Raw genomic sequence first — 26,933 nt, 5'->3', positions numbered from 1 at the left:
ATAATGAGGTCTGGTGCCCTCTTCTGGCCTGCAGACATACACACAGACAGAATATTGCATACATAATAAGTAAATAAATATTAAAAAAGTAAATAAAACAACTGCATAAGTGATCAGAAGGATATGTTATAATTTATTTAAGGATTCTGGTTTACATTTTTTAGTATTGCATATCAACTGTAGGGTGTTGACCATGTTAGGCAAACTACTGATCTACATCCTCAACCTTTAATTTGCTCTTTTGAGCATTGTTTTAATGATGACAGTCACTGTACTTAGCTGTAACTATACTTTTATTTCTTTTCTTAAAACATATGTCTAAACATGGCATTACTTAGGACAAAAGATGTACTCCGTTTTGTGGTTCTTCATTTATATTCTAATTGAACTCTAGAGAATTGGTTCCAGTTCATGAATGAATGTCCATTTTCTTATTCTGAGAATTTCCTAAATGGTGTCTTCTAATATGCTTTGTACCTTGAAAAGTTTGAATATAGCTATTATCTGAGTCTGGGGAGAAGGTTCAGCAGTTATGGGTGTATGCAGTTTTAGAGGATGCCACCAGGTGAGTGTTATAACTATAACTCTTGCTTGATATTTGTTCTGTTATCTGAAATTTTGGTGCAGGAGAATTATCTGTGTTCTGTCAATCATGTATTTTAACAACACGCTGATAGGCCAAGCAGGAAGTATAAGCAGGCCAACCAGACAGGAAGTAGAGACAGGGCAATGAGAACAGGAGAGGGCTAGGAAGGAGGAAACCCATTTCTCCATTCCTGCCCAGACCACAGAGAAGCAAGATGTAACCTGCCCTTCTGGAAAAGGTACTGAGCCACATGGCTAACACAGACAAGAATTATGGGTTACCGTAAGATTAAGAATTAGTTAATAAGATGACCGAGCTAATGAGCCAATCAGTTTTATAATTTTATGGAGTCCTCTGTATGATTTTCTTTGGGGTATGCCAGCTGTGGAGTGCCAGGCAGGATAGAAACCCCAACAAGTCGGCCCTCATATTACAAAATTTTACTATGTCAAAATTAAAAACTTCCTTTTTAATTAGATAGAAAAGGGGAGATGATGTGGGATGTTCATCTGTATATGTGATACTTTTATTGGTTGATGAATAAAGTTGTTTTGACCAATGGACAGGCAAAATATAGCTAGTCAGGAAGTGTAAACAAAGATACAGGGAGATCGAAGGTAGAGGCAGGGAGATGCCATGTAGCCATCCAAGAAGAGAGATGCCAACATCAGCCGAAAAAGAAAGATGCCAGAACAAAGGTAACACCACGGCCATGTGATGGTACACAGATCAGTAGAAATAGATTAATTTATATGAAAGAGCTAGCCAATAAGAAGCCCAAACCAATGACTAAACAATTGTACTGATCATAAGCCCCAGAGTGGTTATTTCATAAGTGCTTGTGGGGATCCGGTGGGTGGAGAGAAAACAGTTAAGTGGGACCAGACTAGACAGAGAAGAGCCTTCTGTCTACTGTTGAGTTCCCAAAATCCATGTCAGAGAGTTCACAACTACCTGTAACTCTAGGGGATCTGATATTTTCTTCTGGCCTCCAAAGACAGCTGAACTCACATGCATATACCAATGCACTGAGACAAGCACATACACATAATAAATGACAAAATAAACCTTTTAAAATTGTTATTGCTTTTATTTATATTTCTTTGAATAATATTGATCTTGAATACACATTTCCTCTTCTACAAATATGTTTAGTTTGCTTTTCTTATGTGGGCCTTAGTGTTTTATAAACATACTGCATATCTTTATACTGAAGACATTAAAAATTTATCTTATTAATGGTACACATATATGTATTTATATACTAACAATGTAGCTCTTTGTATGTGTGTGTGTGTAATATTTTTGTGGAAATGGAGTTATATCTTTCCCTGGTTTGCCTCAGTCTCGCAAGTAGTTCAGAATACAGGCATACAAGAGGGTACTAGACTGTTGAAGTCTATTTTGTTCTATTTTCATGTCCTTGTATTACACTCTTGTTAATTCTTGTTGAGGGCCAAGTCAAGCGTTCATTTCTTAAAGGTCTTTAAAGTCTTGACAGTGGAACAAGACATCGCTTTTCCACAAGCTCTCTGCATTTGGTCTTCTCTGCAGTGCTTGCTTCCATTACTGCAGAGGAACGATTTCCTCTTTGGAAAGCAGCCATCTTGTTTTCCACCCTTGGTTTTCTCTTGCAATACTCAGCACAGGGCTTCATACAAAAAAGTGCTCAATCAATGTTTGTTGTTAAATTAAACTCACTGTAATTTAATTTTCAAAGATGATAGATTCCTATTACTTTTCAATGACAAGTATGGAATAATTGACAAAAATCAGTTACAAACTGCATGAATAACAATAAAAATCTCACAACAAATTTTCCCTCACAGCCTAAGGTTTTATTTAGCACAGACAGTAGAGATTTATGAGTCCTGTAATAGTTTGGTTGAAGTTAGTCACTCATGAGCCTTTTCTAAGTCATAACCTTGAGCCCATATAATTAAATTTTACTGGGAGAAATATATCAGAAAAAGTACGTTAAGTGACATGGTTATAAAAAAGAGAAATATATATCAGACAGGAACACTTAATCATAACTTCTAATAGGATTAGAAATATGAAAACAATAACCAAACAACAATACATACAGGAATGTTGAGTTAAATTTACCAGGAGTGATTCTTGATGAGAATAGCTTGTTTTATTTGTACCTGGGTCCCTTAGGGACACCTAATAAAGAGATAAACATAACCCATAAATTGTCTAAGACATGTGTAATAGCTGACTACTGAAGATGAATACAGATAGAAAAATACACCATTTAAAAAACTCAAGCTCCTTGATTTTCCTTGAGAGGTTGATCTGACATCCATCCTGCTACCCAGTGCCTCGCACATCGCAGCCACCTTCTCTACCCACTGAGCTATATCTACAGTCTCAATATCCTGTTTTCAGATTTTATACAAATGCATTTCTGAATGGGGAGTCACAAGTAGAGCTTGATGGAGCTAATAGGTGTTGCTTAATATATAGTAGAATAACGTGTTCTGTGTTCTCTTTTATTTAACAAGGAATCACCTAGTGTCTGGTTGTCGTCACTCTTCTAAACTGCCAGAAACACCCTCTGAAGCTGGTACCCTTGCTCTCTGTCAGGGAAATTATTTCAGAGCAAGAAGATCCTTCAAAACTTGGAATCCAAAAAGGACACCTTCCTGTAGAATGTGGGGTTTTCTTGTTATTGTTGATGTTATTTTTTGTTGTTGTTGTTGTTTGTTTTTTTAGCTTTAAAGTTCAAGGTGTGCAGCTTCAGTAGGAAGCAGAAGGGGTCTGGAACAGGTGGGCCTTGTTCTGCCAAAAAAAAAAAGAAAGCCTTCTTATCTTGAGCCAGAAGTGCAATAGGGGTGTAGCTAGGTTCTGCCTCACCAGCTCTCCTACCTTCTGACTTTACTCTCCGGAGCAAACGCTTTGTTGGGAGATAGGAAGGAACAAATAGAGCACTCTCCCTTCTTTGAGGGAAGATCATGGGGAAAGACCACTCTTCTCAGTAAATGTCCAATCCCACTGTGCAGGTAGGTGTTACAGAAATAGTGGGAAAGGGCTGATGGGCCCAAGGGAGCGCTCATGAAAAGAGGACAGTTATGATCAAAGCATACATGCTACACTAGGGTAATGACAGCAAAACCTGAAAATCGAAACGCTCTTTCTGGTGATCTGTTCAAACTCCAGATGAAACAGTCTGACCCAGCAGTGTAATTACTGGGACCAAATCAGCTCACTGAAGGCAGAGCCAAGATCAGATTAGCATCAGAGACTTCTTCTCTTCTGGAATCTTCTTTAGTAATTCCTAACCACCCAAGATCTTGTTTCTAAGCTTTGATCACAAACATTTTTTATAATTATGTATTTTTGTGTAATTAAAATGTTTTATTGTGGTATATTGCAAACAAAGTTGTTGGAAGAAAGAAAGAAACAAAGAGCCAAGGGTCTGGGAAGAAAAGTGTCAAGTCTCAGTCCAGGTTTGCCCTGCACTTATCTCACACCACGAACTCAGCCATGCCAACTTTTTGAATGACCTCACTTTTCCCCCTTTTAATCTTTATCACAAAATAAAATACCGATGTGTTAATTTCTTAACTTTTTGAGTTTATATTTTCCTTATGGACTTGATAGAGAAGTTGGGTCATTACATCAACCACTGCCCTTTTTTTATGCGTCCCACCCAATTCATTATTGATTATCATGACTTTTTCTTTCATGTCCATGCAGAACAGTGAGTGACAATCAGTGCTGGCCAACCGGGGCTGAGAAATCAGCAGGGATCCGGAAGAGCTCAGCATCACAGATGTGAAATCTCAGAGTCAGCACGCAGAAGCTGTGGCCCAGTGGGGGCCAAGGGCACATCTCACGCTAGCAGAAGAGCTTGGTCATATGGAAGAGTCTTCCAGGTGGTACTTGTTTTAAAGGCATGGAGGAGTCAGAAAACTTGGCACTGTAAGGCAGGGCTAACATTCCTAAAGAAAGCCTGGAAGAAGCCATTAGTGAAGGTACTGTCCAGTTGCTATGGAGATCAGAGCATTTTGGAGATACTAGAACTATGAGAGGACCACCAAGGACCGAAGCAGTTGTAGAGTAGACCTGGCCTGGGCCTGAAGGACCTGCTGTGTGGACTTTAGAAGGTAAAGTTGGAGAAGGCTGTAAATATGCAGGACTGCCCTGAAGCTAAGGGGTCAAAGTATGTCTAGAACCCCGGATTTTCTCATCCGGAGAACTACGGGAGTTTAGCCACTCCACTGCCTTGTGTGGGCACCAACAGACCCAGCAGATAGACTTCCCTGGGCGCAGACGAGCCTGTTGCGTGTAGCAACTGGTAAGATCATGCGTTTCCAAGGCTACGAGGACTGGCTGCAGTTTATCAGACTGCTGAACCATTTCGGGCTGGACTTCCTTTCTTTTCTAGATGACCTCATAAGGTTCCTTCCCCTGGCCGGCCCTTGCTGCTCCCGAGAATGCAAATGAAATAAACCCCACTCCCGTGTTCTTGCTCCATCCTATGACATACCATCACATGGTTCCAACCGGTTATTCCTGGAAATAACTGTGCCCTGCCCCCTCCTGGTAAATGAGAGATCCTCTGACATAGTCTCCCGGGTATTCTTTCCCAGCATACTCACCCCTGCTCAGGATCTTCCTTCTGCCCCAGCTGGGTTTGGTGCCTCTCCCTGCCTCAGCCCCAGGTCGGGTTAGTGTGCAACAGTCCGCCATACCATACTGGTATCCAATGGGACTCAAGTCTGGCGTGAGTGAAACCCAAACACTGGATACTGAGTTGTTTACAGTGTTGGAGTTTGGTGTGGGAGAATTATCTGTATTCTGTCAATCATATTTTAATAAAACGCTGATTGGCCAGGCAGGCAGTATAGGCAGGAAAGCCAGACAGGAAGTAGGGGTGGAGCAAAGAGACTGGGAGTATTCTGGAAGCAGAACCTCCCTAGCCACTCCTGTGCAGACCACCGAAGAGGCAACATGTAAGCTGTCACACTGAGAAAGGTACTGAGCCCATGTGGCTAACATAGATAAGGATAATGGGGTAATATATGTTATAAGAGTTAACAAAAAGCCTGACCTAATGAGCCAATCAGCTTTATAACCTTATGGAGTCTTGTGTGTGATTTTTCCTTGGGACTTGCTGGCTTGTTGGGGTACTGGGAGGGACAGAAACCCCAACAAGCTGGCCCACATACTACAGGAGTTTGGTCTTGCTTGTTCAGATTGTGTCTGTGTCCTGGTTTTTCTTGGATTTGTTATGCCCAGATCTGTGAAGTCTCCCCAAACCAACAAGTAGACCGAGTCCTGTGTGTAAAAGCAAAGAGCCTTTATTTTTTGCAAGTTTGCAAATTCAGTCTCTCCACGTGTCCAACTTATCGGAATTATTGGAGAGCCCCGAGCTCTGCCAGAGTTGGGTTTTCATAGTAGTAAAGGTGGGGGTGAGGAATTTCTAAGGTTCAGGACCCCTAATTGGCTGGCATTTGCTGGGGACGTCCTGGTGAGAGTGTGTTGGCTGGTGAGCCTATTTACATTGGTTGGAACATTAGGAATTTCCTCTGGATGGTCTGTTCTTGGGTGGTGCCTGGGTAACCTCAGTTTGTGGCCCTTCCTGAAACCAGGATTGCCTAAGGATGAACTACTGAGACTCGGGCCTCTGTTAAACTTATTGATGGCTGAGTTCTCCACTGGCAGGTGATAATGGCTGGAAGCTAAGAACTTCCTTTGGGTGGTGTGTTCCAATTAAGCTTATCATGGCTGGCTGAGTCCTACAGATTAAAAATGTATTTAACTTTTATGGTTTTACAGGAGCCCACAGTTGAGAGACTTTAGATGTTTTAAAGAGATAGAGTTTTTAAAGACTGGGAATTTTAAAGTTTGGAATATGTTTTATATTTGTGGTGTTGATATTAGTATGACAACTTAGAGACAAGAAGAAAGAGAAGATAATGGTTTAAAAGTGATGTATTTGTGTGTCAGGAAGAACCTAAATATTCATAGCCAGATTAATTAAAGCAAGCTTTTTTATTTTACTACATGGGCTGCCTCTCCCTAAGATGGGGGTTCAAGAGGCCAGAATTGGATGTAGGGAAGGTAAGGGCTTTTATAGCTCAGGTGTAGGGGGATCCTAATGGGGACTTGGCAAGAAAATAGGTGGGGTTCCAGAAGTAGAACATAGCAAGGTGGGTATAGCAAGGAAGTCATAATAATCCTTTGAAACAAAGGTCGGGTTGGTTGTAAGATGGCCATGGTTATAAAGTAGTAATAGCTTTTTAAAAACAAAAACATAGTTGTCATTTTCTGGAATAGGCAGTAGAGACTGTAGTTAAAGTTACAGGTGGGACATAGGCTAATCCTTGAGAAACAGGTTAATCATAAACAGGAATGAACCTAGTGTGTCTTTACTATAAGATGGCTTTCAAACCCAAGATGGAGGCAGGCTGGTTCATCAATTTGACTTAAAAATTTAAGTTTTTCTCCCTTGTTTTAGTTGCTATTATCTCTTCAGAAATATTTGAAATTATGTTGTTATTATTATTGTTCCTGAACTGAAGATCAACTCAGCCTGGATTTACGTTGACAAAATTACCAGGGGTTCTAGATTATGGCCTCTTAGATTGTATTTGACGGATTTTCTCCTATTCTAATGCAAAGGGACTGTCTTTATAGGGGGAAGTGGGTTAGTCATTGTGGTGGATTGACTGAGAAATGTCCCTTGTGGGAACCTGTGTCAGAAAGCTGTGAACTTACTGTGAACTATGAATGGGGCTAAGTGCAGAGTGTTCTTCCCACAAAGTGGCTTTCTAGAAAGAATTGCATAAACTATGGCAAATGAATGCACTTGAGAGCGAGGGTATAAAGGGAATTTCCTGCCATGTCCACATTATCTCAGTGGGAAAGACAAAGGCCTGGGAAGAATATTCTTGGTTCTTTTTCACATAGCCAAGATGATAAGACATAATACGAGCTATATTCCCTCTATTCCCTCACCGTACTTCTATTTGCTTAAGCTAACTCATGTTAAGGAAACACCACCTCATGTTTTCATGTTTTGATTTCTTTAATAATAAAGATGAGAGGAGCTTTTTTTTTTTTTTTTAGATACTTTTGAGTAGAGAACCCTCGAGTCCCTGGTTATTTCACTCAGATTTTGCCATTTGCTTCAATCTGTGGAGGTCTGACTCAGCTGGCTGGAGCAAGTTCACAGCCCCTCATAGGCTCATGCATTTGAATACTTGTCTCTAGCCCTGTTTGGGGAGGTTGAGAAGCTTTCAGGAGGTGCAGCTCCATGAAGGAGGGAGGGCTCAGCCCACTTCCAGCTTGCCCTCTCTGCTTCTGCTCTGCAGTTGAGGTGTGAATGCTCAGCTTCCTGCAGCAGCATGGACTCTCCCTTTGAATCCAAAATAAGCATTGCTTCTTACATTGTTTCTGGTTGTGGTGTTTAATCCCAGCGACAGAAAAGTAACTAAAGCAGTTATGCATACTTCAGAGGAATTAATGAATAAAAAAATGCAGAAAAGCATGCCAGTGTTATATTTAGAAGGGGCTGTATGTATGTATGTATGTATGTACATTATATTTAAAGTCAGGATCTAACTAGCTCAAAGTTAATAAGTGGTTTTTTTGTTTGTTTGTTTGTTTTTGTTTTGTTTTTCTACCCAGAGTGTGGATTTCCAGGACCATTTGTTCTAGGCTTTCTTCTCTTCCAGAGGGACTTTTGGTGGTCTTTTCCTCCCCTATTAACTCCTCCCGATATTCTTATAGTCCATGTGGAAAGAACAGATGAGATATTCACTTAGGATTCGTGCAGTGTTCCCGGCTGAGCTAAAGCACATGCAGTTTGCACCCCAGTTGAGGATGTTTCTGGGGCAATGACGGGCAGAACGCAGTTAGACGTCTACCACCTGCCTGCCAGGCCCTGGTGCAGAAAGAGTAAGGAGGAAGGAACACGCAGATCATGCTCCCCAGTTCCAGGTGAGTTCTGCCGTGTGAACATCCTGGGGGCTCAGCCATGCAAGAATCTGAATCTTGGGAGCTTCTATTTTAGCTCTGTCACGCATTACTGAGGGTGGGCCCCAGGTGCTAATTTTAATAAGGTTTTGGGTGATTCTGATGCATAGGCAGTGTTGAAAATTCTCAATTTAGCTCATATTTAGAACAACCATTTATAGGCCTTACCATGTGTACCTGGCTATGCTGTAAATGTACGTATGTAAATTTTCTTTTTCTTTCTTTAAGACAGGGACTGTCCTAGAACTCATGATCCTTCTGTATCAGTCTTCTGATTGCCAGGATAACAGCTATGTGCAGCTGCCTTACCCAGTGAGAGACTGATTCCCGGAAAGGCCCTATTTGCCTAATATCTTGCCACAAAATTCGTTTCATGTATTTGGTTTCAGAGACAAGGGTTTTGAACTTATTTCTAACATGACTAAAAATAAGGCAGAATTTACATAATCCCAAACATACATTATAGAAAGCACTAACAAACAATATTTAAGAAATAAGAAATAAGCAGGCTGTGGTGGGGCAGGTCTTTAATCCCAGCTCTAGGGAGACAGAGACAGGCGGATGTCTGTGAGTTCAAGGCCAGCCTGGTCTACAGCGTGAGTTCCAGGACAGCCAGTGCTACAAGGAAAGACCCTGTCTCAGAAAAAAAAGCTAAAAATAAATATTTAGACAGATAGATGATTATAGATAGATACTTAAAAATAACATACCGGTTTTTATTTTGTCTAAAGCAATAATGGTGGAGTCTACAGGTCCTCCCTTGTGGGAGAGCACCTGCTAAGCTCATACGATATGCTAGGCGAGATTACCAGCCTGTGCTCTGCTCCAACACAAAGAGAAAATGACAGTGGTTTATCTCCAGTGAAACGATTTCAGGACTATTAGAGATATTTTTCTAAGCCAGGAAAGTCCAGGGCTCTTTGTAGTATCTTTTTCCTATCAAGATCTTCTCATTTTACTCTCTTACTTAGGCCCTTCCTTTTGCCTTTGAAAGTCTTTAAAGGTCACCAAATTGCTTCCTTGATAAAAAAAAAAAATCAAGAAAGAAGAACCAATCAAACAAAAAGCATTTCCAAGGTGATTCCCGCCTATAGTGCTTATTTTGATACTTATTCTTATCATACGGACCTTACGACACATGTGTGACTGTGACTGAGGGTGTGCACACATGTGGATGTCTATGTATGTGGAGGCCCGAGGTCAGTGTTGGGGCTCCTCATCATTCTCCATCTTATTGCTGAGATAGGCTCTTCTACTGAACCCGGAGCTCCCTGCTTCGAGAAGCTGACTGGCAAGTTCCAGGGGTCCTCCCATCTCTGGTCTCCAGGCTGAAATTCTAGGCTCATCCTGCCACGCCTGGCTTTTACGTGGTTGCTGATGAGCCAGTATGCACAGCAAGAGCTTAGCTGGTGGAACCATCTCGCCTCCCTTGTCATTTGTTTTTACATCAGATTACGTGGTCCATTGTGATGGCCGGTAATTGGTTTATGCCTTGGAGGGTTATGTCTCCTTAACTCGATTTAATTCCGTGGGGACTGTGATCACAATTTACATTACTGCTTCTTGACATTTAGAAGAAAGACGCAGATATCAAGAACAGTCGTGTGGCCCCCAACAAGTCAGCCAGCTGTTGAGATTTTCTTTATTTCTTAAATGAAAGGGAAGTTTTTGGTTACCCGAAAGTACCATCTAGATAGATAGACATGATATGTAAAGAATTTTATAGTATTTACAAATAAAAAGAGAAATGGTTTAGGTCTGTGAAGAATAGAAAGTTTTGTGTGTGGAAAGAAACAAGTGGAAGCCGACATCTTAATTTTATGCCATTCTGTGTGTGAATGAGTGTGGGTTCATTTGTGCTGTGACATCAGTATGATGGACAAAGAACAATTCCCTGGGAGTTGGTTCTACCATCAACCCCAGGGACCAAACTGAGGTCAGCAGGCTTGAGTGGCAATCACTTCTACCCACTGTCTCCCCAACCTGGAAGCAGGCATTTGGGGTAGGAAAGCATCAACTCCTCCATTCTAGCCCTGAAAAGATGGAATAGTTATTAAAGCATAAAAATGAAGTTGGGCCCTGTATCCTTAGGACACTGAAAATGTGATTATTCGTGGATTTTATTCTTTCCAGTTAATGACTACAGACTTGCAAAGAATTTCTATGGACTGCTGTGTAGTAGAATAGATGACATAAAAATGCAAGGCCCAACAATTAATATAGGTTGGGAGGTATGTTGGCAAAGGGGCCATAGGTTAGGGGAAAAAATAACCAAATAAAATGCTTCAGATAAAGTTTGTCCACAATTTGTTATACATCACTGAGGATGTTTCCAGTGGTTACTGAGGGCACAGCTACCCAGTTCAGAAACTTGGGCCTCCAGGACCATAAATATTCTTGCTCTTCCAATCTTAAGAGTATTGGTAAAGGACACTGGTGGGCAATCCATACCTATGGCGGTACATGTAGGTGCATTGTAGTGGGTATCTATTCATCTAGTCTATGTACTTAACCTTTGTGTAGCAACACTTTAATTTTCCTTTAGGGATCATCCTCAGCTCAGTCCGTGTGGTTTGGGTATATACGGAAACTGGTATACTACGGCTAATTCCCTTGACATAGTCGTTTTTCTTGTTTCGTTTGTTTTCAGACACAGGCAAAAGACCCCTGCCCAGCAGTGTACCCTCCATCTTGTGGTTCCAATGGCTAGTTCAGAGGTAAGCACGGGATCCCAGTGGTCCAGCGTACCTCAGCATGCTCACGTGTTGAAGGCATCAGCTGTTAAGGATGGCGGAGGTACATCTGGAGTTACAGTTCTCACTCCTGCTTAGAGAAAACAGAACCAGTACAATAAAAACACGGGAGGATGTGAAGAGAAACTGCATCTTAAGAGTCGCCCTTGAAACATCTGAAGGAAAAAAAGGAAATTTGAAAAGATCTCTTTTTTTCTGACTAGGTCACTTATTAGTCTTTATAAACATATTAGTCAAGTTCTACTCTGTACGTAGGTTTTCTTAAGTCACTGTGAGTTAAGTCCTGGCTATTAGATCCGACTACTCTATTTTCTGGTGCTATTCTCCTTACTCCTGCTGCATACTAGCCTCCTTCCAAACCTTTTACAAAACCTGGGGCTTAGGTCCTCTCCATCTGTTAACAAAAACTGCTACCACCTCTTGCCTACAGTCCTTGCACACACACTACAGTGTCCTGGGGCTGGGGGAGAACTGAGCTGATTGGGGTCAGAGCTATATGATGGCGGGCCATTTTCCGCCGCCCGCCTGGCTAGCTTTACCCGAAATAATTACACGAAAACTGTATTCTTTTAAACACTGTCTGGCCCATTGTCTTCAGACTCTTTTTTTTTTTTTTTTTTTTGGTTTTTCGAGATAGGGTTTCTCTGTAGCTTTGGTGCCTGTCCTGGAACTAGCTCTTGTAGACCAGGCTGGCCTCGAACTCACAAAGATCTTCCCGCCTCTGCCTCCCGAGTGCTGGGATTAAAGGCGTGCGCCACCACCGCCCGGCTTTCAGACTCTTATTGGCTAACTCTCACATATTGATTTAACTCCTTTCTAATAATCTGTATATCACCACGAGGTTGTGGCTTACCGGGAAGATTCTAACCCACCTCCATCTCGGAGAGGAGAGCCAAGGAGTCTGCCTCACTTACCTTCTTACAAGCATTCTGTTCCATCTATTCCACCCACCTATGTTCTGACCTATCAGGCCAAGCAGTTTTCTTTATTAATTAACCAATGAAATCAATAGATAGATAGAAGACCCACCCACATCACACAGGCGCCTTTGCAATAAAAAATGTCTCTCACACCCTCAGAGTCCTTTGCTGGGACTGATGCTTTGGAGCCCAGGTTGTATTATAATTCCTAATTACCTCATAGTTATTGTCCACCTCAGAGTGGTCCCACTGGAGTGAGAATCAAGAGGCGGAAGAACAGCTCTCTATGAATGGTCCCGCATGCTGGTCTGCTGTGGGGTCAGGACTAATGCTGATGCTCCGAGCATCCTGGGCCCTCCACTGAGCCTCTCGCCAGCCACAAACGTTGCCGATGATAAAGAAATCAGTATCATCTATCACGTGGACACAGGATTTCAAAACCAGCGTTATTGAGATATGAAGATGAAATCTTTCCTCTAAAGGAAAGGCTAGTTGATCATGACAGCCAGTGGTTCTGCCATTGCAGTTGGAGGCCACCTGATAAGTGGCTGTGGAAAGAACAGAGCATGGGTCAAAGAAAGGCGTGTTTGCCACTGTACTGCAAGACTCCTTCAGCGGTCCAGGTTCAGGTCCAAGTTTGAAGCGCTCTGGGGAGATGCGCAACACAATGTTGGAAATGAAAGAGCAGCATCAGGAAGGTTGTACACTCAGTGGAGGAAAACAGTCCCACAGAGCCACGATTTTCAATTGGCAAATGTGACCCAGTGATGGAGTGTTTGGTCAAGACCTTAACTGAGTATTGGCGACAGAAGCAAAAGCGGGGCTCCCTGGGCAGGCAAGTAGAGGCTAGGCGTGTAGGCTCTGAGCACTTACTCCCTTCAAGTACTCTTGCCCAGGAGCATAGGGGGAGGTGGTCTGGGGTCCTGGAGCTGGAGGAGTCTGAGTTTAGACTGCTGTGGCCTCCCGGGATCCCGTCTATGCTGCCCCCTCCCCCTTTCCTTGCCTCCTCCCCACTCTTTTCCTCTCCCTTACCTCGCGGCCTAACCGGCAGCGGGCGCCTTTAAGAGCGAGCGCTGGGTACCCGGGGGCGGGAGCCGTCGGCAGCCGGCAAGGCGGAGGCACTGCCGGGCGATGCCCCGACTCTCCGCCGCCGCCTCGGCCTCCTCCTGCGCCAGGGGCTCGGAGCCGCGGAGCTGCGCTGCGATGTCCGCAAAGTTCCAGGAGGCAGCGGCCGGCATCTCCCTGCGCTCCCGCCGCGGCGCCTTTTGTGCGAGGTGCGAGCGCGTCCCGGGTGGGCGGGCGGGCGAGCGGGCGAGCGGGTGGACCGGTGGCGCGGAGCGCGGCTCTCCCGGGTCCCCGCGACTGCACCCGGTTGACTCGGCAGCCAGCGCCCCGGAGAGGCTCCCGGCGGGGCCGCGGCTTGCCGGGGGCGGCCCGATGCTCGGCGCTGCTCCGGGCCTCCTTGATGCCGGGTGCTCCCGCCGGGGCCCCGCCGAACACAGCCGCGCGGAGGGCTGGGACCCTCGGGAACTTTCCCGCCCCGGGCTCTCGGTTCTGGGCTAAGACTCAGCATGTTCTCTGGCTTGTTTAAAACAGCTCAGCAACACAGCTTTATGAGAAATCTTCCCCAGGGCTGGCTCAATTTTCAAAGTGATCATTTAGTCTTTGATGAAATATTTAGACAGTCTAGAATACTTAGGAAATACGGGTATCCGCCTTAGGATACACTTTTCCTCGGTGAGGTAGGGGTGAGGTTTAGCGGTATCTTTTTAAAGCTGGATTTTCTTTGTTTATCGACCAGTTGTCTTTTCATCAAGTCTTTGATTAAGAATCCTCCAACTTCTTAGGGATTTTTAGGAGTAATGTTTCCAAGAATGGCAAACAAAACCCGGTTTATTGCCTAATATGACTTTACTTCAGACAGTTTTGCCCATGGAGGAGGTAAGTAACCATTTGATAAAATCTGAGAGAAAGTTCATTTACTACACGCACAGTCTTTCTCCGCGTGTCCGGTATGTGAAGGAAGCTCCACATGCTCACCTTCTGGCCTCGCTACCCTCCGGTGTGCTGTGTTCTCCAGGTACTGAGGTGGAAATCAAAAGTGCTGACAGTTGTGAGCTGTGTTGCATGGTACCACGTAGCCCACATTTTGGTAACACAAGTAACATCACCTAATTCACTTTGAACAATAAAAATAAAACGCCGGCCCTTCCAGCAACCTAAAGTGTTTAAAGTAAGTTCATTGGCATGTGTTTCCTAGACAGTTTTGTGGAGGAAAGATACTTGCTACTCATGTAGTCACCATGGCCAAGGAAGTGCCTTACCGGTAGCTTGGAAGCTTTGAAATGACAGCAATAGCCACGAATACTTGACAAAAAGAAATGGGAACATTGATTTTTGTCTTGGATGTGACTTTGCAGTTATATATACCAGAACTGAAGTGTAATGCAATATTTTAAGCGGGTTTTTTTTTAATTTTCAGTCAACATTCTTAGAAAAAAACTTACTCAGAAGTCACACCCTTAAAACCCTAACTCTGGCCACAATTGTCCCTTTAGTTGGGTGGACTCTAGGCAAGATGGTAAAAATTGATATTAAAGATGGCTGTGACTGAGTTCCTAGAATTGTACTTACTAGTGTGACTGCTTTGAGAATTGTATAGGTGTATTTGACTTGAGACGTACATTTTATGAGGATTCTTTTTGAGACCCTTTCTCTGTGCACATGTGTATCCATAGGGATTTATGTAGGTGTTATAATGATGTCAAACACATGAATCTGTCATCTGTCTCTGTTGTCTGGTCACAGAGAAGCGAGGGTCGCAATGATGCATTTCCACTAAGAATGGTAGATCTAAATGATTAGAAGTTGAAAACAGTTCTTTCAGAATGTGTTAGCTTTGATCATTTTAGCTAACCAAAGAACACTATTTTCTAGCACATACTTGAACTCTTATGCTTGGACCAGCATGCCATATACCAGTGGTCTTACACACATTTCTCTATTAACATGATCTCACATGTTAACATGATCAGGCATTTCTCCTCTTCAAAAATTTACCATTACTGGGTAGGCAATTTCTAGATTAAAACTTAGTTCGTCAAGATGGTGTTTAGTTTAGTTTTGTTTGTTTTTAAGCACATCAGAAATGACCGCTGGTGATTCTTCAAAAGCTGACAACTTAGAAAGTTTACCTTAAGAGGCAAACCTGGGGGGGCGTTCTGTGTTCCCCTATGTGAAAGCATCTTAAATGTTGATGGTCTTTGCTGTTTGACTTGAGAGTGGCCCATTGATGGTTGGACACATTGTACCCACAATACAATGCTGCGATCACTTTTAAGGGTAACACTATCTTCCCCTTGGAGTCCTCTTTGGAGTTCTTCTTGGTCACTTTCTACAACTGATGCTTCAGAATCTCAGCATCTGCATGAACATTAGAGGTGGAAACAATAACCCATTAGAGGGTTTTTATTTTTGCTCTAATTTGCTAGGTACTTGGGAAATCTGATTGCATTTGCTTTTGCAGTAAATGTTTACGTTGTTGCAAGTGGCATTCATCATAATCTCCACTTCCTCTGCTTTTGACAAGCAAGATTCCTGTGAGCTCTTAGTGTTCTCTTGAGATACATTAAAAAGTTCCACAAATGTTACATTATGTCTCTTTACCTTAAGAAAATAGTTTGAAATGTTTGCCTGGGAAGGTTCACAGCTGTTTGAAGCTGAGGGGATCTTGGTCAGTTACGGTTTAAGTAGCTTGAGAAATCTCTGTTTTACGGTCATATGTGTCTTTGATTTGAACTGGATGATGCACAAAACCAGTACTTTTGCAACCACAAAACATGGGGAACATTCCACATAATTTGCAGTGTGGGAAGCCCAGCATGCTTTAGTGTTTAGTTGGCTTAAGGCGGCATGTCATGATTGAAAAAAAAAAAATGGTTTCTCAAGTTGACTGCAGGTTGCTTCTGTCTTTGAGATTGGTGCATAGGTTCAAATGCCTTTGCCTCTACACAGATCGATAAAGAGGAAGCTGAGAAATGTAATTTGTATGCATTTCTGTCTGTGCAACAGAAGGTTTAGAAGCTAAAGAACGGAACTCCAGTACACTGGAAAGTTCATGATCATTACAAATATAAGGAGCACATAGGAAAGATTTTAATATAGCTCCATGGGTTTGGGGAGGAGTGTGTGTGTTTGTCATCAGGAGGGTAACTGCTGGTCACCTATTGAAATTAATAGGCCCAACTGAGATTAAGAAGGTAACCAGCCAGATCCTGTATCAATCACCTGACCAATATTGCCAATTGATTCGTAAGTAATTTCCAGTTGAAACTCTTCTTATCCTTTTATTGTGTGTTTTGCATACTGTTTGGGGAGTTTTAACCAGAGGTTATTGGCTAACTTTTTACTTGAGCAGATGAGCCTAGTCTGTATCTAAAGCACTGGGAGAAATACACCTTGGAAAAGGAGGTCGGAAGAGGCAGACATCATTCTGCTTGGTGGTGGTGACCTCCTGAACGGAGACGCCCTCATCGTGTCCTACTTTCTTAAAGGAAAAAAAAAAAAAAGGCTTAGGAGATTTTAGAGAAAGATCATCAACAGGGATTTAAAAATGCCTACAGTTTAGATGATAGTTAGGGTTTTGACTGGCAATGGTGTAAGAATCAATCAACTTGTGTGCTAGATATTTGGTTCTGTGTCCAGGCTGCAGGTATCTGCTGCAGTTCTTTGCTCTCTTGTGGTCCTGGAAGGATGCAGGTACAAAGAGGTTTGGGGTCAGAAGGGCCATGACATCCACTACCTTCCAGAGGTAAATTTTTGCCTGTATGTGTATAATACAAACCATTCTTTCCATCATTGTAGCTTGTCTCCATTTTGACCCAGGTAAGGAGGGGAGCGTTCTGCTTGCTCCATTTTGATTAAACCCACATGAACCCAAACACCCTCTAAAATCTCAGTGTCTGACACTAGCGAGAGTCCAGTCCTGAGTTTTCAGTTTGTTGTCTCTCAGTATTTGCTCACCTTCTTCGCATTGTCTAATTCTTTCGTGATGGGTTATGAGTTTTCAATTCAAGGTCTCCCCATTTTCTATAATCTGGGTAACTTTGTCCCCACGTACGGCTGAAATAATGCTGACGTCTTTCTCCTCTTTCTTTATCCCAAGTGTATTCCCATTTAAAAGTTTTACTCTGTATTTTTCACTTTCCCACTATATTAGTTTTCTCATAGTAGAAATGACATGTCTATTATAGAAAACCTACCCAGCTAAACAAAAAGAATTATACCTAGAAATGATTATTGTTAGTATTTTGTTGTGTACTCCATATACATGTATAAAATATTTTAATTTCTAATTTTACATATTGTTTTATAGCCACTTCTCATAGCATGGAATGATGTGCAATTTTGTGAGTGTTGAATACTGCTTTTTCATGGATACACTATGATTTTGCATACATGTCATAATAACAGACATGATGTTGCCACTGTTCCAGGTTCTGCTCCCACCTCTTCCCCCTTCCTCCTTTTCTACTACTGTAGGCCAGGGGTATCTTTTTATAGCTCAATTTTTGAACTCATATGAGGTTATTTTTGTTGAGCAATATCCTAACTGCAAAGTTTTGTGAGAGAAATAAGGACATTGACCTAAAGGTACTTTATTATTTCCAGTGTAAACTCTAGTGACACCTCTCTCTCTCTCCCCACCTCCATAAGGTTTGTTCCTCTTCACATAGAAGGCCCAAGTCAGAATTCCAAAACCTTTCTTTTTAGCACTTTATCCAAACGAAATAATCCTGGGTGTTCACAAAGACTTAGTCTTAATCCCCATACCATCCGCTAGAGTTTGTTACAGCTGTAAATGCTATCTTCATCTAAGGAAATCCAGACGTCGATCGTGTGCAGCAAGAATGGTTTCCTTTTATCAATTTCAGTCACCTTTACTTCATTCATGCTTGGCTACCGCAGGTTTGCACACTTTGAGGCACACATACCTGCTCTGAGATTAAATGAAAATTGCTTATTATGTGGTCATGTTTAAAACTTAAAGATGGTTTTTCTTACCTATGAGAACCAGTGCTTGGGCTCTTAACTTTGACTATAAGTTTGTGAGATTTAGATGCACGGAACTTAGCTTTGAGTTCTGTTTGCATGTGGGGACGTATATTTTGTCCATGATTAAATTGATCCTTCTTCGCTCCGTCAATAACATTAAACTATAACTTAGCCAAAAATTATCTTTGAAAACTAGAGAAGTGTCATACGGTTTTTTCTTTTAATGTGTTTATTTCAGTAACAGAACAAGAGATGCAAAATGGGCAGCGGCAGGAAACGAACACGTGTGAGTTCCCATCTCACGCTCAGAACTGAAGTTGTCTTTAATCATCTAACGTGACTCTAAGGGGTACATCATTGCTGCACTTTTCATGCTCCCCTCTTAGTTTTAGAATTTAGCATCGGCTGTGGAAGGTGGGCTGCACCTCATAGCATTTTCTGGACCCGTTATTTTTCATCCACCGAACAACAGGTGCTTCTTTCTCTGTCTAAGTCCAACAGTCAAACTTAGGGTACTGCTTTCTTCCAAGCTGGTGTTTTCCCATGACTTTGCACTTAAAAACAAGGTGTTTTGTTTCTTTGTTTGTTTTGCTTTTTTTTTTTTTAAAAAAAATTGCTTTGTTGAATATTGTTTCCCTTTTTCTTTAATATCATGAAGAACTGTGTTTGGATTAGTAAGTCTTTTTGTTTCTGGGACAAAGACCTAATTAAAAATGGCTTAATGGAAGGAAGGTTTATTTTGTTCATGGTTTCAGGAATTCGAGTCCAAGGTTACTGCCTCTATTGCATTAAGCCTAAAGAGAGGGGAACCTCATGGTGTAATGAGCCTATGGTGGAAGAGGCAGCTGTTACCCCATGGAAGCCAGGAAGCAGAGAATGAGACAGAGAAAAGTCAGCAGAAAGATACCATCCTCAAGAACCTTATCCCAGTGACCTACTTCTTCCAAGTTGGTCTTATCTCCAGAGTTTTCAGTACCCCAATATGGGTATAAGGATGAGACTGCATCAGTGGGCTTATCCATCGATTAGGTAATGGCTCTTAAAATCTACTCTGTCTGAATGATCAGAGAGATCAGACCTATTAGCTGGTGACCAGCCTGTATCATAGGAATGTGGGGGGCAGCACTTCAGATCCAAGCTACAGCAGTGTCTTTGTACGTTGACATGAATGTAATAGACTGAACAGGTTCATTTTTTTTCCAGAAAGAGCATTATTTATGGTTTTGGTTTTTTTTTTCGTACTGCTTCATCCTAAAATAGTTCATTTCTTATTTTTGTTTATTTGGCACTTTATGTCAGTTTAACTACATGAATGTGTGTCCTGTATGCATTTGCTCACTTTTACGATTTGGAGTTTCATGCTAAAGTTTATTCTTGTGGTTTTTTGTATTTTTTTTTTTTTTTACAATTTAAACGTTTATAAGGAGGTGCTTTTCAATGTTACTGTGTTTAAAAAGATAAAATTAAATGTTTTGCCAGATCGTAAAATAAATTTCTGGCTGTCCGTGGAGCCTCTCATTGTTTCTCTTCCATGCTAATCTGTGCTTCTCTTTCTCCCTTTTCCTTTTTAAATATTGTAATATATAATGTCTCTGAACTCTGTGATGTGGTTATTTGTGACTTGCTTTCTATATGTTTATTTCCTTAAATGGTGTTTAGATATATTTCACCCTATTCTGATCTCTTCTTAGGTTGGGTGTCTCGGTTCGTGCTTTATTTAAGGAATTTAGATTTCCTACATATCACCATTTTGCTCTTTTATCAGAATATCTAAAAAAAAAAATCATGCAGCTCTAAGTATTTTCTATGGTATCTTTTAAATGAACCAATTGATTATCTTACATGTATGGGTGTTTTGCGTGTCTGCATCTGTGTACCGTGTATGCAGTGCCAGTGGAGGCAAGAAGGTACATCATGTTCCTTGGGACTGGAGTTCTAGATGGTTATGAGCTATCACGTGGGTGCTGGGACTCCAACCTGGGTCCTCTGGGTGATCACCTAATGCTCTCAACTGCCAAGTGATCTTACTTGTCCTATTCTTATTTGTTTTGATTCAAGTCCTTAAGACTGCGGTTCTGAATACATACATATTGCTGTTCTTGTTCATTTCTGTTTGAGATATGCTCAGAAGAATTGTTCTGTATTGTACTAGTTCTTTGATGCTTGTTAGTGTTGTGGGTTCCAGCAGGCACTCAGCTTTAATAAAGGTTCACATGTCACTTAGAAGTAATCTAAATCTATATTCTTTTGTTTCTAACTGGGTCAGCTCTTTATGTTTGTTAAGTTTTCTGCTTAGTCACTCAACCGCTGAGATTTTATTTATCGACTTATCATTTTCATCTGGGTAATTAATGTGTTTGCTTTTTGAGGACTGTTGCAAATACAAATTCAAATTTTAAAACTTTTTTTGAAGGGCAAATTAAACCTTTTTGTCATATGTGATGACTTTATCTCTGGTACTGTTATTTGATTTAAAATCTTTTCCTTTGATATTAATGAAGCAATACATTGTTCCCTATAGACTGTGTTTGCTTTGCTAGGCCGTGCTTCTCTCTGCAATTGAAGCTGGATGGATGTCATTATGGTTTTGGATATGTCTCTTGTTAATAAGATATATCTGAGTCTGCTTTCAACTGGAGAATTTAGTCTTTTGTATTTGGAGTGAAGATTGTTATATTTAGATTTAATTATGATCTGTAGTTATGTATTTCCCCTGTCTTTTCTGCATCTTCTTTCCTGTCTTAACCTTTTTTTGGCTAGACTGACCCCCCCCTCTCCTTTCAATTTTATTTTTCTGTTTACTAAATGAGCTTAAGGTAGTGACTGGAAGCTCTGTATTCTTTTAGTGATGACCCAGATAGTTTTATTATGAACCTTCATTTTTACTCATCTATGATGATTAGTGTCTTTGTTCTCTATTGTGGAGTTGAATTGTGTCCTCCCAAATGTATATATGGTATATATATGCACAATGTAAAGGTCTTTGGAGATTGCATCTGTGTTGGGATAATTCACGTTAAATACTCTTACAGGTAGGCCCCAGTCTTGTAAGACCAGATCCAGAGATCTTCCTTCCTCTCGGCCACATGAAAGTGCTTGCCGAGGGACTCGGGAAGGTTGTACAAGTTAGGAATAACCCGATCCTGATGTCACCTTTCTCTTGCACTTCAGCTTCCAGAGCAGTCGGAAATATTCTATTGTTTAAGCCACTTCTGCTGCATTTTTTAATAAGACCTAACCTTCTTTATCAAAATCACCAGTTCCTAAAAGCAATGTATATAACCCCACCTCCAATTTATTTTTTGTCAATGTTTTAATTAGCGTTCCTTCTTCTAAAATTATCTTTTTGATGTTGTATCCAGTACTTATGTGTAATTGCCTTGACCATCTTTCTCACCTTCTTTGTAGATCAGGCCTTCTGTCTGAGGAACTGTTTTGTCTAACAAATATTCTTTTCCTTTGCTGAGTGAGTGTGTGGAGAGAGTTTGTTTATAATAATAATTTTAATTACCTTCTTTCCTGAAGAGAGATCCTCTGGGTATTAAATTCCTTTCTGACAGGTAATTACTTGCAGCATATCACAAAATGTGATTCCAGCATCCTCTACATTTTATTATTGCCATGGAGAATTAAGCACCCAAGCCTGTTTTGCCTCCTTTGTTGGGGAAACTGAGTTCTTCCAAGATCTTTTAATGACATTCTCGCCACAAAGATAGCTTCCTGTGTGGGTGCATGTGTGTGGGCACATGTATGTTATAAGTTTCAATCTGTTGTTTCTGAGTGGTAATAAAAAACAAGCATACATGATCCTGTTAGGGATCAGACTGACTCTATTTGAATATTAGCATTTTTTTGTAATTCTGTTAACTTCTATTTATTATCCTATGAATACTATTTTCTGATCATCTTACATTCCAGTTGCGTGTTCATTTACACGTCTGTATTACTTATTTTCTCATCTCTTGTACCGCTTTTTGTTCACGTCTCACTCACATATGTCCGTTCAGAGCATCCAGGGAAGTATCTGCTCTAAGGTATAGCTCACAAGCCATTTTGTTGACTTAGCTTTAATACCAGTTATTTTTTAATTTCTACATTATTATTTGGCACTTTCCCACATCTGCTTACTATCAAAATCCCTTAGTGTTTAGTGTATTCCTTGTCTAATAATTTCTGCACCTGAAGTCTTTGTGGGTGTGTATTTTAGTTTCCTTTCTGTTGCTGTGCTAAGACACTCTCACCAAGAGCAACACAGGGAAGGAAATGGTTCATTTGTTTAGTTTGCAAATCACAGCCCATCACCAAGGAAGTCAGGGAAGGGACTCAAATGGGAACTTGAAGCAGAACTCAGGAGGAGCCCTGTTGTTGCGTTAGTCTCTGCTGATGTCCAGCTAGCTTTGTATATAGTTCATGACCGCCTGCCCAGGAACGGAGCTGCTCACAATGGGCTGAGATGTTCCACATCAACCAGTAATCAGTAACCCCCTGCAAACATTCCCACAAGTGATCTGATACAGGTTTTCCTCCAGGACGAATCCAGGCTTTGCCAAATTGCCAGTTAAAGCTAACTAAGACACCGTGTCCTTGTTCTTTCTTTCCTCTTGCTCTCACGGCTCCCTTTGCTTAGGTTGATTTATGTTCTATGAGCGTGCCCTACTTTACCATTCCCTGGAAGTAGTGTTTTCCCTCAGCTGCAAGTGAGCTCCTGAGCGGGGACGTGCTTGCACCCCCACTAGCTTGGGTGCCATCTTCATCTGGGCATAGTTGAATCAGATTGTTGCTGGAGGATGTTTCTTTTGGGGTGCGGAGACTTGATCATACCGAAGAAACTTTTGTTTCTGAGATAAAGAGACGCATGTAAGGTTGGATATCTTTGTGGTGCAGATTAATAAGCAAACCACAATCAAACCACCATGGGGTTTTGTTTTGGAAAATAAAAAGCTTAAGTAGGAATGGTGGTGCATGTGTGTAACCCCAGATCTCAAGAGATTAAAGTAGGAGGGTTTTGAGTTCAAAGTTGCCCTCAACTACATGTTTTGAGGATAATATTGGCTTTGTGAGAACCTGTCTCGAAAACCTGGGAAAACATAACCCTACCTATGTTAATTTATCAAGGTAAGAAGACACAGTGATTCCTTTCCCTTCCCTTTAAGCTCTAGATGAAAGCATAAGTCACAAACAATCCCACACCAGTTTGGAATTATGATTAATAGAATGGTTATTTATTCAAAGGGGAAAAACTTACAGATTACCGTCCTGGACAATAGCCCCTCTGTGCAATCAGGAAAGGAGTCTAGGAGCCAGAAGCGGAACTGGAAGCCAGAGAGAGAATGGAGGACAGCAGCTGCTTTTTCAAAGAGAGAGAGACCACGCCCCAATGGGCTGATATCTCAGCGGCTATTGGCTGAAGGAGCAGAAGGAGCTCCCGCAGCACCTCCCCCTTTTGTTTAAGTAAGAAAGTTCTAAACCTACTATGGAATTATATACAATAAGTACAGGCCTACGAAATTATATACAATAAGTACAAATATCCTATTCTAACTAGCTTAAGTCTTGTATAATAAATAACTTGGCCAAGTCATGAGAGGAAAGTAACTACATTTATATAATCTTCAACCCCATCGAAGATCTGAGAAGGGAAATAATGTTACCTGAGTAATTAGGAAGTTCAATCAAACAACTTCCAGAACATGCAACAAATCACAGAGACAACTGGATACTTGGGCAACCACCCAAAGTTATGTTTGCAGCGTTGAAGCAACCAACTTTGGCTAAGGCCTAACGTAACTGACATACCATTTTCAAAGGCAAGAGACTTTTCAAAACTATCTTACCCTGTCTTGGCAGGATACGACAGTCCTGTTTTATCCATTTACGGATACTCTGTAACTCTGTCAGTAGTTGAGGTATGGGTATTTCTTTACCCAAAGGCCAGTTCTGCCAAGAAGAAAGGCTCCAGGTGGAGTGTCTTTGGTGCTCAACATTCTCTCGGGAATAGATCGGTGTTGCCAGAAGCGATTGTGTCTCACTACCACAGAACTCTGAGTTAGATTAAAGGCCATTTTCTACAGCTCTTTGAAGAGGTTGAAGATTATCTGTCTATACTGAATATAATCTCTATGTCTCTAAAGAACCTGATTAGTCTAATTATGAATGACAAACTTAGATGACTATTGATCATCAGCGGCTATTGGCTGAAGGAGCAGAAGGAGCTCCCGCAGCATCTAATTTTGTTCTTTGCCAAACAAAATGTAATTTTGGTAAAATTTTGGTAAAAATTGTGGTAGTTTGAATGCAATTGGTCCCCATAATCTCATAGGGAGTGGCACTATTAGGAGGTGTGGCTTTGTTGGAGTAGGTATGGTGCTGTTAGAGGAAGTGTGTCACTGTGGGGGCGGGCTTTTGCTTAAACTTTGCTCAGTGACACTCTTAGTCAACTTCCTGTTACCTGAACAATGTAGCACTCCCAGCCCCAGCACCATGTGTGCCTGCGTGCTGCCATGGTCACTATCATGATGATAATGGACTGAACCTCTGAAACTGTAAGCAAGCCACCCCAATTAAATGTTTTCTTTATAAGAGCTGTTGTGGTCATGGGATCTCTTCACAGCTTGAAAAACCCTAACTAAGTCAGCCATGTTTTCTCTGTTGATAACTCTGTTAAAATTTCTGTGTAGGACCTGAAACTGACCCTTTACTGAGACTTATTTTGGTTAAAGACATTTAACATTTAAATAAATTTCACACATTCATATACATGTATACACACACACACATACATATATATGTATATAAATGAGTGAAATTTATGCCTGTAGATGGAAGTTTCTGTTCTGCCTGGTCCCGCAGCTGTTCAATCCCAAAGAAACACACAGAAACTTATATTAATTATAAATTGTTTGGCCTATTAGCTCAGGCCTATATTAACTAGATCTTACAACTTAAATTAGCCCATAATTCTTGTCTATGTTTAGCCACGTGACTTGGTATCTTATATCAGTGAGGCAGTCTCATCTTGCTTCCTCTGCATCTGGTGGTGACTGTAGACTGAGACTTTCTTCTTTCCAGAATTTTCCTAGTCTGGTTTTTTTGCTTATACTTCCTGTCTGGCTATTGGCCAGTCAGGGTCTTATTAAACCAATATGAGTGACAAATTTTTACAGGTACAAGAGCATTATCCCACACCATGTTCCCCTTTTTTCTTTTCAAAACAAGACCTGAATCTAATCTTCTCTGTTTAGCTTTTTCCCTGACCATTATCCATAACAGCTTGTAACCAACACATTAAACAAAAATAAATATCCACAATTCATTTTTTGGGCATAGTTTTTTAGGCTACTTCCTGCTGATTGGGGTTACTGATAATCTTATGCGGACCTAAAGAAAATTTAGGATTATGATCAAGTCCTGACTGGAGTATTTTGTGAGACTAGATCATCTTAGCCAGCAGTCTTGAAGATGTTCTGGATGTTGAACTCAGAATGTTTGAACTGTAGAAACTACAACAGAGATGCTCTCAAACGTTGGATCATCTAGGCCATCTATGCCTATAGGAAACTTTTCAGGGGTTCCTCCTTGATCAGACTTCATTTTTCTTAACCCAGAATGAATCCACATATGCACTGGCAATACTGAAGCATTCATGGGCAGCCTGTATGTGGTGGTTCTGTTGAGCTTGTCCATATTGGGTTTCATGGTCTAAGTTGTTGAGGACTACTGACCAAATCTCTTCCTCAAAAGGGCACCAGATCTCATTAGATGGTTATGAGTCACCATGTGGTTGGTGGGAATTGAACTCAGGACCTCTGGAAGAACAGGCAGTGCTCTTAACTGCTGACTCATATATTCATATATATTCAAATGTTTGACCTTAAAGAAAACTCTTTGGTTTCATCTTCCAACTTGAAAGGCACAGCCAGTTAGTTTAGGTAATGATTGTCTCTGGCTTTTGTGTTTTGATTTAAAAATGGTAGTAAGTTGAAACTGGTCTGTATTGCCTTATTTCTATTCTTAGAAGTGAGTGGTGGGTGTCTGGAGGACTCATTGGGCAGTTTAGTTTTGAGAAGTAATCACTCTATGCTTATTACTGCAAATTACTAAACATTTTAAGAATTATTTATTTGTTATTTTATTTTCTTCTTATTGTTCTTGGTGCTAGGTTTGAGTATGTCATGTTTTAGAAAGGTAAAAAATTTATAGGTTGGAGCTTTAATCCAAAATGCAGTAATGTTGAGAAGTACAATTCTCAAGATTAGGTTGTGATGTCTCTGTTCTCACGAGTGTACTGATATCCTTGTCATATAAGTAGTATTTACTGCAACAATCATTCTGCTACAGGGCTTTAGAGGGGGCTCGATAAATGAAGCACTGCTGTCCAAGTGTTAGGACTGCAGTTTGGATCTCCAAAACCTTTGTAAAAGTAGGGCAGTCATGGTATCCACCTGTAATCCCAGCAGAAAGCAAGAGGTCACTGGGCAAAGCTATTTATCTGGAATAACTTCAACTGACAGTGCCAGGTTCCACCAGAGACCCTGCCTCAATAAATAAAATGGAGGATGTTGATGAAGACTGGATCTTCACATGAATACACACATGCATGTGCTCCTGCACACATGTGTGCCAACATGC

General features: G+C 41.2%; 1 protein-coding gene and 1 long non-coding RNA gene across 2 annotated transcripts in view; one reads left to right on the top strand and one right to left on the bottom strand.

The window, feature by feature from the left end:
• Positions 1–10,168: 10,168 nt before the first annotated feature.
• On the bottom strand, positions 10,169–12,997 carry LOC146891470 (uncharacterized). Its single transcript, XR_014997359.2, has 2 exons — positions 12,468–12,997; positions 10,169–11,401 (listed from the first exon to the last, which is right to left on the bottom strand). It is a non-coding gene; the product is annotated as an uncharacterized LOC146891470 (long non-coding RNA).
• A 313-nt stretch (positions 12,998–13,310) lies between these two features.
• Gpr63 (G protein-coupled receptor 63) overlaps positions 13,311–26,933 on the top strand; it is a 50,454-nt gene continuing 36,831 nt past the window's right edge. Inside the window, exon 1 of the mRNA XM_085677286.2 lies at positions 13,311–13,525. The gene's annotated coding sequence lies outside the window, so the exon portion shown is untranslated. The remainder of the gene's footprint in view (positions 13,526–26,933) is intronic.

The sequence above is a fragment of the Myodes glareolus genome, chromosome 16, assembly GCF_982192425.1.
Source record: "Myodes glareolus chromosome 16, mMyoGla1.1, whole genome shotgun sequence".
NCBI classification, from domain to species: domain Eukaryota; kingdom Metazoa; phylum Chordata; class Mammalia; order Rodentia; family Cricetidae; genus Myodes; species Myodes glareolus.
Note: the sequence above shows the minus strand (reverse complement) of the source record. Positions and strands in the feature narration are given on the sequence as shown.